We start from the raw sequence: 13901 nt of genomic DNA, 5'->3' as shown, positions 1-13901 counted from the left end.
TGGCCTGAGGGAAGAAACTGTTCCTGTGTCTGGCCGTTCTGGTGCTCAGTGCTCTGTAGCGTCGACCAGATGACAACAGTTCAAAGAGGGAGTGTGCTGGATGTGAGGGGTCCAGAGTGATTCTGCCAGCCCTTTTGCTCACTCTGGATAAGTACATTTCTTGGAGAGAAGGGAGGGTTGTACCAATGATTCGCTCAGCAGTCCAGACTACCCTCTGTAATATATGGTTCATATGTGTTTGTCTTCTCCAGATAATAAATAAATAAAGTATATGAATAATGCAGTGCTAATTGACATAGGCTATCATTTATAAGAAACTAGCATAGAAACTAAACATATATATATTATATATAAATATATATTAATATATATTATATGTGATAAAAATGGAAAAAAAATTTCTAGTCATATCTTAAAATTGTCATTAGGAAAACATAGGAAAAAAATCTTATAGAATAAAAATGTATGGTTATTTCTTGATATTTCTGTCCCCCTCACTTCTGAAATGATGGCTACGCCCCTGTGAAGACTGAAGTAAAGGCTCCTAAAACAATCAGTTTTGTCATCAGACAAATAAAATACATTTGAAAATATATTAAAATTGAAAATAGTTATTATAAATTGTAACAATATTTCACAATATTACTGTAATCAAATGAATGCAGCCTTGGTGAGAATAAAATACTTTAAACTTTAAAATACAGTAGTGAATTCTGAATATATAAAAAAGATGCTATTGTTCTAAATCTAAACAGCACATCCCTCTCTTCTCTCATTACTCATTAGGGGTGGGCGATACTGCAAATTTTGGTATCGATCCGATACCAAGTAAATACAGGGCCAGTATCGCCAATACTGATACCGATACGATACTTTTTCCTTTTAAAAACATACATTTAAATCACCAATTACACTTTGAAAATGAACAATAATAACTAATATGACTAAAATATTACATTCACCTTAAAGCTACATGGACATTATTTGCCTTTCTAAAAGGAGCCCAGAATATGAAAACGATGTGCAGTTTCATATTAAGCAATTTCCTCCCATAGAAAAGAGTTATAAAGAAAAAACTTAACGTGGCTTAATACCTTAAGACAGTAATATTAAAAGACAAAACTCAGTATACACCTTATTAATGTTGCAAACTAGATATACAAGTATGCAGATGAGCCCCAAATATGAAAGCAACGCTTAAAGTTTTCACATTATGGATTTTCCTCCCATAGAAAACCCTTATAAAGAAAAGTTTACCGTAAGTGGCTTATTGGATGAAGACAGTGATATGAAAAGGCCAAATTCGGTATACAGTTTATAAAATTATATACTAAATATATACTATGTATGTACTGTAAAGGTAAGCAGATGAACCCAGAATATGAATGCAACACGCTGAATTTCATTTCCTCTCATTGATAACCATTATAAAAAAACATTTTTGATATGGCGTAATGGAGGAAGACAGTGTTATAAAAAGGCCAAATTCGGTATACAGTTTTTTAAAATAAAATATAGTATGTACAGGCAAGCAGCTGAGCCCAGAATATATACGCAAACATGCTAAATTACATTAAGCGTTTTACTCCCATAGAAAACCACTATAATGAAAACATCTAAAGTGGCATAATGCATATACGCCCACAGATGTCTACTCTTTGTTGAATGTATTAAACAATGTATTAAGAGTAGAGGAGAGAAACTTAACCTAAAGTATTGATCTCATCAGGCTAGTATCGATCCGATACCAATACCGTTGGAATCGATACTATGGATATTAGGATCTGCCCACCCCTACACTCTAAAAAATGCTGGGTTAAATACAACTTTCTGACAAGATGCGCGTTAAATATCGCATGCGATTAATCGTGCAGCCCTATATTTAACCCAGCATTTTTTAGAGTGTATTACTCATACTCACTACACAAAAGAACTGACAGCCCAATCAAACAGCCAATAGCTTTACTCTCACCACCGCTCAATTTCTGAACCTTCAAGCTTAAATCTACATTTCTGAATCAAACTTAAAAATGTTTATTTAAAAAAAAAATAATCCATATTTCAGTCACAACAGCTTGAGACAGCAGATTTGTCCCAATACTAGGGATGGGCGATATGGGCTTAAAAATATATCACGATAATTTCTCATATTTACTGCGATAACATTATCAATGACGATAATTTAGGGAATCCTGTTTCTTTAGAGAAAAGTATTATCTTTCCTATTTTTACCCAAAATAGGGTATTGTGAGCAGTACACACGTAATTGAATTACTGTATAATTTCTGATATTTATTGCGATAACGATATCAATGACGATAATTTAGGGAATCCTGTTTCTTTAGAGAAAAGTATTGTCTTTCCTATTTTTACCCAAAATAGGGTGTTGTGAGCATTACTGAGTACACACGTAATGTAATGACTGTTTAATTCATACTGGAAGCCGGAGGGCGCCCTTGCGCAGAAACTCCACATATGCATAGCAGAAGTAATGCTCCAGGAAGAAGTATCCAGTGATCGCTGTAGCTGAATAAAACGCAGATAAAGAAATTTTAACTAAGGAAACTTGAAGACAATAAACATGCGATTGCACAAAATATATGGTATCTGTGTTCTTCAAGCAATCTTGGGTATTTTTTATAAGGAGAAAGTATATTTATAATGCAATGCTAATCGACATAGCCTTTATCACTGTATATAATGCTATAAAATAGTATGATTTCTGCCTTATTCTGTGATTCGAAACCACGTCTGATCACAAAAAGAAGTTATTTCATACACTCGACTATGTTATGAAGTTAATATGGAGAAAAAGTATGTCAATAAATTAAAATATCTTTGTTGGACAACAGGTTAAACGACTCACAGTCGCACACAGAAACATGTCAACAACTAGACTTTATCGTTATTATCGCAGGAAGACGAATTCTTATCGTGTGGAGAATTTTTACCGGTATATCGCAAACGATAAGATATCGCCCATCCCTACCCAATACTGAATATTATACATCATTTTGTCATTGATGTGTTGCCTGAGGCTGCTCTTTTTACATCCTGACAAACAGTCAGGAAAATATGGCTATGTGCATTTTCATCTGGTTTTCAGGCAGTCTTGAATGCCTAATGAGATTCTCACCTCGGGACTCTTATTTATCATTGTAGGTGCCCTTTTCCTCTCTCCTTCCTCCTCTCTATTCATCACTTACTGTGCAGTCTCAGCAAAAGCCAAATAAGGCCTTATCTATGCACACAGATAGCCTGCCCCTGTCACCTTAGAGATTTATAACAGAGAGAGAGAAACAGAGAGAGAGAGAGAGATTGCTGTCAGTGGGTGGGTCAGCTGATCAATAGTGTCATTCAGGGGAACAGACAGTAGGAGAGAGGACAGAAGTGAGGGACAAATAAACCCACAGTCTGACAGATCAGAATAGGAGACATGTCTGACACACTAATATCACATCTGAATGCGTAAGCCCACATGGATTTAGTAGACTTTTGTGCATTTCTGTGATAAAAATGAAGCTGAGAGAGCTGAAAGCATCATCAAAGTACATGAAAAACTTTGATGGTTGCATAGATTCTGATCTGTGCATATAAATAATCTAGATAATTATTCAGATAATGCCTTACTGCAGGCCCTTCTCTCACCATCTAATCGATTGCTAGTGTTTGCTTTTGCTCTCATTTTCATGACCCAGTTGCCAAAAGAGAGAGGGAAGAGGACCAGAGAGACGGGTGCAAGTGGGTGTGAAGGAAAGAAGTGACACGTCTGAGTGGTGAACGTCAGGAGATGAAAGATGAGAGAGACCAGTATTGACCTGGCTGGTTTTAGCATCAAAGTCTTCTACAAGAGATTAAAAAAGAAATGAGAGAGACACGCAGAGAGATGGGAGAGTACTTTGTGAATGCTGCACTGGGAAGCAGGTTTATGGAAGCAGTAGTCATTTGCGTAATGAGGTTGTGGTACATTCTGCTGTGTCACTGTGTGTAAAAGCCACTTTGGATGACGCCATACAAGTCATCTACGTCACATCAACCAAGCTGTAATTTACTGGTGAATGGCTAATGTCAGAGATAAGAAATATTGACTTCATGCTTGTTTTCTTCCATTATCTAGCGGTTAAGGCCCTAGGTTTGTAACCACATGATCTACTCTATGGTTGTTGAGACAGCACCAATGGGAGTCCTGGCTCAGATGGTACCTTAGGCAAGACGAGGCATGATCTAAGTTTTGTTAGTTTACTCATAGTTTGTTTCTGTTAAACTTACTTTAGGGAAGTGGGTTTAAATCATGACCTAAAAAAAATTAAGTTAAACAGCCAGTGATCAACAAGCATTTTTTGCTCTAGTCTACAGAGCAGTTACTCCTCTCAGGCAGCATACAACACAACAATGTACAATAATAACACTGTAAAATGTCATTCATTAAAAACTTAAAAATAATGTTTTTTGGGCCCACTTTCTATTAGATGACTAACTACTATGTGAAGGGGACGGGATCGGGAAAGGTCCGTGAGCCGGGACACGAACTCGGGACGCCCAAAGCGCAACTGCGCTATATGTCGGCGCACTGCCCACAAAGCTATTGGTGCTATGTATTTTTGTCCAAACAAATAAATAATTGTTAGGTTACAATGCACATATTGTGTTCATGTTGTATTACAAGATACCTTTGGTGTTATTGAGGTGGGTATGGGTAGGTTTAAGGGTGGCTTTAGGCTGTAGATGTAACAACAGAAACTAATTGTAGATGCAATTACATACATGTATTTCTCAGTAAAATAAGTGCATTGTAAAAATAATTTATAGTGATAGACACTTTATATAAAGTAGGTCAAATTTTTCTTTCTGAACACATTCTATCAATTCAATTATATTTGACAAGTTGCAGACTGTATGGTGGAGGGCACAGAGAGTACCTATATTAATTATAGTTTTATTATTGATTATAATATTTAATCAAAAATCATTAATACAACATTTAAGTATTAATGTTACATTATTAATTCCTATGTGTATCTGAAACATCTGTGACTGTATCATGGCACTGAACTCACAAGATATCTATGGATATGGAAATATTACAGCACAATTAAGAGTTAATCTATTAACATCGCATGGCCTTGCTAATGTACAATAGCAAAAGAATCAGTATAATTTGCAGTATACTCTAAATTTTACAGTCTCATCTGTTCATTTTGCTTCTGTACAGTACAAAGTTAAATTAGGAGCACAAATGGCCACTCAGCACCATTAATTCAATACACACACACACACACACACACACACACACACACACAAATTTGTCTCATGAACACAGACACACGTGCACACACACACAGCAATCCTAATGTAATTCATTAGTGGTGTGTAATGGATTACAGACTTAATGAAGGATGATTCAGCCATACCACTGGTGTGGATCAACATATGGCCAACACATGCACACACATGAACACAAATCTATGCTCACAAGAGAATGACAAAGACTGAATTTTACTGTGGGACTATAGGCCTAGTGGTCATAATCTGTATGTGGTAGACACGATTAGCAATGTCATCATATTATGTAATACTGAGACAAGTATCTTCTACTCCAGGTGTGTGGAAATCAAATCAATGCTTCATGTATTGCATGATCAGCTCACACAGAAAGGCTGGTAGGCAAATTAATGTTTTAACATGTCAAGACCCGTCTGTACCCAGAGACCAAAGCATCATTAAGTGTGGTAGGGTCAAGGTGACAGAGTGAGATCATGAGGGCTACAGGTCTTAAATTGCATAAAAGTGTCTCATTACTTGTAAGCCAGTGAGTTTTTTGAACAAAGAAAGAAAAGCTGTAAATACACATGAACACTAATCCTAAAAAGATAGATCAATGTGAGCATATGCTCATGCATTTGTGTATTTTCAGCTGTCAGTTCTGCTAAAATCACTCACATCATTCTGACCTACAAAATACAAAAACCTTTTCAGACCCCTTCATTTTTTTAAACACTAACATGACAAGAGAGATAAACACACAAACATTTCTCCTTTATACTCTGTAGGGTAAATACGCCTCTCTGCTTTTCCAGATTCACACACATTCTCCCTCTTTCAATCGATGCCACATAGCTGATAAAACCACAAAACTGTAATTCATCAAACTATCCTTTTCTGCAAAAAAGGTTTGCACAAACTAGAATGGCAGGCCATTTTGCAGGCAGTAATTTGTAAATCTGACATTTCTCCATTGTTCCTCAGGCAGCCTTGTCAGTCGACTCAACAGAGTGATCCAAAACAGCCATGTTCACCTCAAGCTGAGCACTTTCGTCATGAGAGAGTCTATCCCCTGCACTTAACAGTACCGAAAAAATGAAAAGAGAGACATTTTAATGCAGAAAAACAGACAGGAGGAGGTTTAATGGTGAGAGAAGACAGGACATTAAAATGAGGATATTTTAGAATTGACAGAGGCCTCACCTTGGTTCACCTCTGACCTTCTGCCACACATAGCTGTCACTCAACACTGCTGGGATGAGGAGGAATCAATTACAATAAATGACACTGCTGACACATCACGTGCCCATAATAATACAAGTGAGAAGACCATATAATTTGACAAGGCGGGCATGTGTAATTTAGATATGTCCATTAATCTTTTTTTCTTTCCTCTTTTCATTCTCTCTCTCCCTTCTGTTCGGACTCTCACAGCCAGGTGACATTTCAGTATATAACCAAGCTTTTTATCTCTCTTTCTCACACATATATCTCAAAGCACACACACTAATCTCTATATGATTGGAAGCTAATGTTTCAGCGGCCTGCAGAAGCAAAATGAGCAGCAAAGATTAGCCAGATTAGATCTCTCCGGATCCACATGTAGCCTGACTGAGGGCCACCTTTGGACCACACTTTAAACTTTTGCTCTCTCACTCACCCCCACACAGCACTGCAAACCACCCCACAGTTTGAGTGAAATCCTCAAGAAATAAAGAGACAGTTCACCTGAAAAAACAAAACATTCTGTCATTGTTTATTGTCAGTCCAAACCTCTGTGGCTTTCTTTCTTCTGCTCAACACAAAAGATGATATTTAAAAAAAAATTTTTTTATGAAAAATGACACGAACAGTTAAGCCTTCAAATTTAAAAGGTTTAGGTTCAATAAGATTTAGTTTGAAAAAAATGTAATACTTTGATTCAGCAAGAATATGTTAAATTTATCAAAGTATAATGTTACAATAAATGCTGTTTGTTTACTATTTCTATTCATCAAAGAATCCTAAAAAAGAAATCATGGTTTCCATAAAAATTTGAAGCAGCACAACTGTTTTCAAAATTAATAATAATAATGTTTCTTAAGCTGCAAATCAGTATATTAAAATAATTTCTTAAAGATCATGTGACACTGAAGTCTGGAGTAAAATTCAGTTTTGCCATCACAGGAATTAAAAACATGTTTAAATATATTTAGAATAACTATTTTGTAATAATATTTTACAATTTTCTGTTTTTATTGTGTTTTTCATCAATAAATCCAGGTCTAGATATTTTTCAGATGTTACTGAGAATAATCGTCAAAATCCAAAAGTCCTTTTCTCAACAATTGATTCATTCTTGAATCCAAGATTGGAGGTGCCCAGAGATATTCCTATGGGTTTATGTGAAAGTCTTTTAGATTTTTTTGTTGGGCGTATATCAGACATCCGAAAGAATATACAACAGTGTTCATATATGCCTATGGATATACCTGTAACTCATGCTGTGTTGACTGATTTTGAGCCCATTTCTTTATCCATGCTGAAGTCGACATTTTCTCCTCAAGATATTGTTCCAACAAAGCTACTAAAGCAAGTTATTGAGTTGATTGGTCCATTTGTATTATCAATAATTAATAAGAGTTTACTTTCTGGAATTGTTCCAACTTATTGTAAACATGCCATAGTGCAGCCTTAATTGAAGAAATCAAATCTGGATAAGAGTGTGTTGTGCAATTATAGACCAATTTCAAAGCTTCCTTTTTTAGCAAAGATTTAGGAGAAAACTGATTTTAATCAACTTAGAGTCCTTCCTTACTTATAATGCTATCGGTGAAGTCTTTCAGTCGGGATTTAAAAAACATCATAGTACAGAATCTGCATTATTGAGAGCTTTTAACAACATTTTTATGGCAACTGACTCTGTATGGTGATGTAACTCTACTTTTGCTTTTAGATCTTACAGTGGCGTTTGATACAATCAACCATCAGATTTTGATCTCACGGCTAGAAACTTGTGTAGGTATTCGAGGTAATGCCTTGAACTGGATTAAGTCTTATTTTCAAGGCAGAAGTTTCTCTGTTCAGATGGGTGAAGGTATGTCGACCTCAGTGCCTTTATCTTGTGGTATTCCACAAGGTTCTATTTTAACACCAGTCTTTTTCTCATTGTATATGCTCCCGTTAGGTCAGATCTTGAGTAAATATGGTGTGTCATTTCACTGTTACGCAGACAACACCCAGTTGTATCTACCTCTGAAGCCAACTGCCTCTATTGCTGTAGAAAGGTTAGTGGAATGTCTTGGTGAGATTAACGTATGGATGTCTGATAATTTGCTATGTTTAAATGAATCAAAAACCAAATTGATTTTATTCGGCCCTTCTGAGTCTGTTGATACATCCAAAATTGAGTTGGGTATACTAGCCCCTTTTCGGACACATCAAGTAAAAAACGTAAGTATAGTTTGTGATAGTGCACTGAAATTTGATAAACAAATAAATGAAGTTGTCAAATTTAGTTTTTTTCAATTGAAATTAATCTCTAAAATTAAGCCTTTTTTATCTCGGAAGGACCTGGAAAAGGTTATCCATGCTTTTATTTTCTCAAGATTAGACTACTGTAACTCACTGTACTATGGTGTTCAATATAAAAGTTTGGGCAGACTACAGCTGGTCCAAAATGCGGCCGCAAGACTTTTGACAGGTACTCGGAAAAATAAGCATATCACTCCTGTATTAAGCGAACTACACTGGCTGCGGGTTTCTTATAGGACTGATTTGAAGATATTATTATTTATTTTTAAAGCCTTACATGGTACAGCTCCATCATATATAGCTGATCTGATCCAGGTGAAGAAATCAAAGAGAATGTTACGTTCTGAGTCACTGAATCTCTTAGTGGTCCCGCGGACGTACCGGAAAACGAGAGGAGACCGCTCCTTTGCGGCTGCTGCTCCTAGGCTATGGAATGGTTTACCTCATTATATTCGGCAGTGCCCCACTCTTAGAGTTTAAGCGACATTTAAAATCATCTTTTTTTTTACTGTGGCGTTTGAGCATACAGGTGCATCTCAATAAATTAGAATGTCGTGGAAAAATCATCACAATTAAAAGAACCAAAGACTTAAACTACTTCAGTCTGTGTGCATTGAATTTATTTAATACACGAGTTTCACAATTTGAGTTGAATTACTGAAATAAATGAACTTTTCCACGACATTCTAATTTATTGAGATGCACCTGTACATGAGTGCGGTGTTAGTGGTGAAACTGGTTTTTACCAATTGCCCCATTGGAGGTTTTATTTGTGTTTGTGTGTTATGATATAGAACTTGAAAGTGATTTTATTTTTATTCTGCATTGTCTCATGTACAGCACTGTGGTCAACATTTGTTGTATTAATATGTGCTCTATAAATAAAGTGAACATTGAACAATAAATATAGCCATAGGGAGCGTAATTTAAAAAAAAAAAACTTTCCCGAACTTTCCAAAACGCTTGAAAGGTGGTTTATATTCTTTTGTGCTTTTTGTGTCTTATTTTGTTTGTTTGTTTTTTCTCCATTTTAATAGGCACTGAGGAAACTCATGAACATGGCATATAAATGTTTATTAAATCTGCCAATTGTTTGTATTGAAGAGGGCCCAGGTGATTATGTGTTTATCAATCATTCACAAATGAAGGAAAAAAAACACAGGAAATAAGAGAATAATTACAGAGTTAAGTGACTGTTCATTACACCGTTGAACATCAAAGTGTTTAAAAATGTTCATTCATTCAACACACAGGGTTACAAATAATCACAGCACTACACCAGAAAACATTTCACCACAAACTCTCATACACACACTCATATGAAGACACAGAGGAAAACAGAGAAACAGTGAGTGACAGCAGCATCATGAGTTGCAGTGATGGCCATACTCCACCATCTATAGATAAGATTGTGACGAGTGGGGCGGGGCCGAGAGCCATGGGAACGGAGCGAGGCCGGTGGAGTAAGTGATAATGCACGACACCTGCGCCACTCACCGGTCTCGAGTCCCACGGAGGAGCTTCGGAAGGATAAAAGGAGGAGTGATGACAGTGCAAGACGAGAGAGGACCAGGCCTGGATTTATGTTGTTTTGGTTTTGTTTGTGTCCGTGAGAGGCAGTCATCCGTGAGGGGCAGTCGCGCTATTTTAAGTTTTGTGTTTATTTTATTATTAAAATTATGTTTGAATGTTCGCCGGTTCCCGCCTCCTTTTTCCTGATCCACGAACTGTGTTACAAAAATCATTTGGTGAATCACCATGGGTTTTTCAGTCAAATAATGCCACATCTCTTCCTGAAAAATAGCTCCTCCAGTCATTGTGTTTGGTGTCAAAATGAAATGTCAAAAACATTCAAAAAACAAGTGGCTGAAGCAGATGGTTGAACAGCTGCATAGTAAGAGAATGCATAGTGAATATCAACAAAATCGTTGTCATTTCCTTTCATATACTTCACAAGTAATCTCAAACACACACACACACACACCACATAAAAACAAACTCTTCTGAAGGAGAAGCATTTTACTGACTTATCAAAGCTGACATTTAAAAACCTCACACTCAGGCTTGGGTAGGGAACTGACTTCAAAATGAGCTTTGATGTAGTGTTGAGAGAGTGAGCGAGAGTGAGAGACTGTAAGCGTTTACTGGGTGAGCGAGTATACTGCAAGAAGTGGAGCTGAGTTGGACATGGCTCAAATTCTGAACAAGAATAGTGTGTGTCATAGTTTGTGAGGATGAAGTGAGCAGTTCAGACAGCAGAGCAGATCTGAGTCCATCAGTGTGTGTCTGTCCTTAGCTGGACAGTGGACACTCTATCCTGCCTTGACTGTCTGACTTGCCTCTGTCTTGTCTAGTACTGTGAGTGCTGTATGCAGTTACGTGTTACACATAAAATATTAACATACAATACATTCTTTGTTATTAGTGTTTTACACACACACACACACACACACACACACACACGTGCACACAACTTGTGTGACATATGACTTATAACACAATAATAAGCACACCAGCTCTACTCTGCCATACACATTGCCATAACAACCTTGAAAAGGCTATTGGCTCTCGTCAGGCTTGAGGAAGTGGTTATAATTTAAAAAAGTGGAAAGGACGTTTTTCAAGACCGTGTAAGGAATTGTAAAACCCATCTTTCCTTTTAAAGGGGTCATATGATGCAATTTCAAGTTTTCCTTTCTCTTTGGAGTGTTACAAGCTGTTCGTGAATAGATAAGATCCCTAAAGTTGCAAAGACTAAAGTCTCAAACCCAAAGAGATGTTCTTTATAAAAGTTAAGACTCATCCACGCCCTCCTTTGTTTGGTTTTCCAAAAATGGACACGACTAGAAATCAGTGGTTAAGTTGTATTTACAACACAGTTCCAGAACAGTTCAACCCAAATATTCAGATGTCGCATTTTATGGAGGACTGTTTCCTGATCCTGGTAGAGTAGACTACAACGCCGGCTGTTCTGACTCACAGACTGTAAGTACGTTTTCATATATAAAGGATTTGCCACTGATTCAAACACGAGTTTTGAGCAGTGTAGAGTAGCGCTTGTTTTTTGTCGTTTCTCCGATCACAAATGCAGACATGGTTTTATGTTTACGCGGCACGATGCAACGCAATGCGTAAAAAGATAATATAAGTTATTATAATCAGTAATTATGTCCCCACTGGATGCTACAAAGTCATTTGTCATGGATTTTATTGGTTTTGTCTCGTCGCGCCAGGACACAGCATCACAATATGGTAAGGGGTGTAACATTTCTGTCATACGCTTGAGGTATTCGGCCAATCACAACGCACTGGATAGCTGGCCAATCAAAGCAGACCTCGCTTTTCAGACCGATGAGCTTTGAAAAAATCGACGCGTTTCAGAAAGGTGGGGCATAGAGGAGAAACAATAATGTACAGTATGTGGAAAATAATGTGTTTTTTTAACCTTAAACCGCATAAACACATTTCATTACACCAAATACACAAAATAATGTTCTTTTTTAACAACGTCATATGACCCCTTTAACTAGTTTTTCCTCTTCTGCTCCAAGGCTGCCCGTGGCATCTGCACTCAAACACAGAAACACTTTTGTGCTATTTAGAAAGCAAAAGAAAAGGCTCTGCTCCTCCAAATATATAATCATAAAACCCAATAAAAAACATTTGAGAAACATGATTTGATAAAAAATAATGAATAATAAATCTAGGATAAAGTTTGTGCATAATACATTAAAGGGATAGTTCACTCAAAACTGAAAATTATGTCAATAATTACTCACCCTCATGTAATTCCAAACCCGTAAGACCTTTTGTTCGTCTTCGGTACATAAAATAAGATATTTTTAATGAAATCCGAGAGCTTTTTGACCCTGCATAGACAGCAAGAGTCCTACTACGTTCAAGGTCCAGAAATGTACCAAGAACATCAACAAAACATTCCATGTGACATCAGTGGTTCAACCGTGTGTCATAAGTGGTTCAACGTACTTTTTGTGCGCAAAAAAATGAAATAATGACTTTATTCAACAATTCTTCATTTGAGGGTGAGTAATTAAAGACAGAATTTTCACTTTTGAGTGAACTATCAATTTAAGAACATTGTTAAAATAGTCCATGTGACATCAGTGGTTCAGCCGTAATTTTATGAAGCTACGAGAATACTTTTTGTGCTCAAAGAAAACAAAAATAATGTTTTATTCAAAAATAATAATTTATACAAAAATAATCATTTATTTAACAAGTTCACAAGAGTAACACGACGCATGTGTGTGGTGCTGCTGATGCAGGAGCCGGTGTTCTGATGTGGAACCCGGATGCGCTGTGGCTTGTTTACGAGCAAAGGAATGCACATTCAAGAGTCGTGGTAGTCTTGTGAATGGTGGCAGAAACTGACTGGAAGTTACTAGTTGTTATTTTTTTATTTCTTTGTGCACAAAAAGTATTCTCGTAGCTTCATAAAATTACGATTGAACCACTGATGTCACATGGACTATTTTAAAGATGTCCTTACTACCTTTCTGGGCCTTGAACGTGATAGTTGTGCTGCTGTCTATGCAGGGTCAGAAAACTCTTATGGGTTTGGAAAGACATGAGGGTGAGTAATTAATGACAGACTTCATTTTTGGGTGAACTACACCTTTAACTATGTTAAATTACACAACTTAAAAACTACAAATTACACAATCTTAAAAATTTACTAATGTATTTAAAAATATATAATGTAAAAGTATAGGTCAAATAATACATTTAACCTTACTGTAAAATGTTACCAATAATATTGTTAAAAATATAAAAAAAATTTAGGCATTAGAGAGTACAGCAAATATTTCAAGTTTCTGAATTTATAATGTTTTTAGGATTTCAGTCAGAAACTGAATGATTGTCTTATTCAGAAACCCCAAACTAAAAGTAAGCTGCAAGAATGAACAGGTACACAGGGCCATAAGACAGAGAAAGTAGCAAATGAAAGAAAAGTGAATGTAATTATGAGAGTACATGGAACATTTAGACAGATGAGTCTGCAGCTGTGCCAGCTAGTCTACAGCCCCTCCTCTCTCTCTCTCTCTTTCTCCACTGTCTGTTATTGGTCTGTGCCTCTGTGACAGCTGCTCCACTACTGCTCTCAC

At 36.6% G+C, this 13901-nt stretch overlaps 1 protein-coding gene across 1 annotated transcript in view; it reads right to left on the bottom strand.

Moving 5' to 3' along the window:
- The window catches only part of LOC107696669 (centrosomal protein of 89 kDa-like), an 80662-nt gene that overhangs the window by 2799 nt on the left and 63962 nt on the right, over positions 1-13901 (bottom strand). The gene's annotated exons all lie outside the window — the stretch shown is intronic.

Source organism: Sinocyclocheilus anshuiensis, unplaced genomic scaffold (assembly GCF_001515605.1).
Source record: "Sinocyclocheilus anshuiensis isolate Anshui unplaced genomic scaffold, SAMN03320099.WGS_v1.1 scaffold354, whole genome shotgun sequence".
NCBI lineage: Eukaryota > Metazoa > Chordata > Actinopteri > Cypriniformes > Cyprinidae > Sinocyclocheilus > Sinocyclocheilus anshuiensis.
The sequence above is the reverse complement of the archived record's forward strand: the minus strand, read 5'-3'. Positions and strand labels throughout refer to the sequence as shown.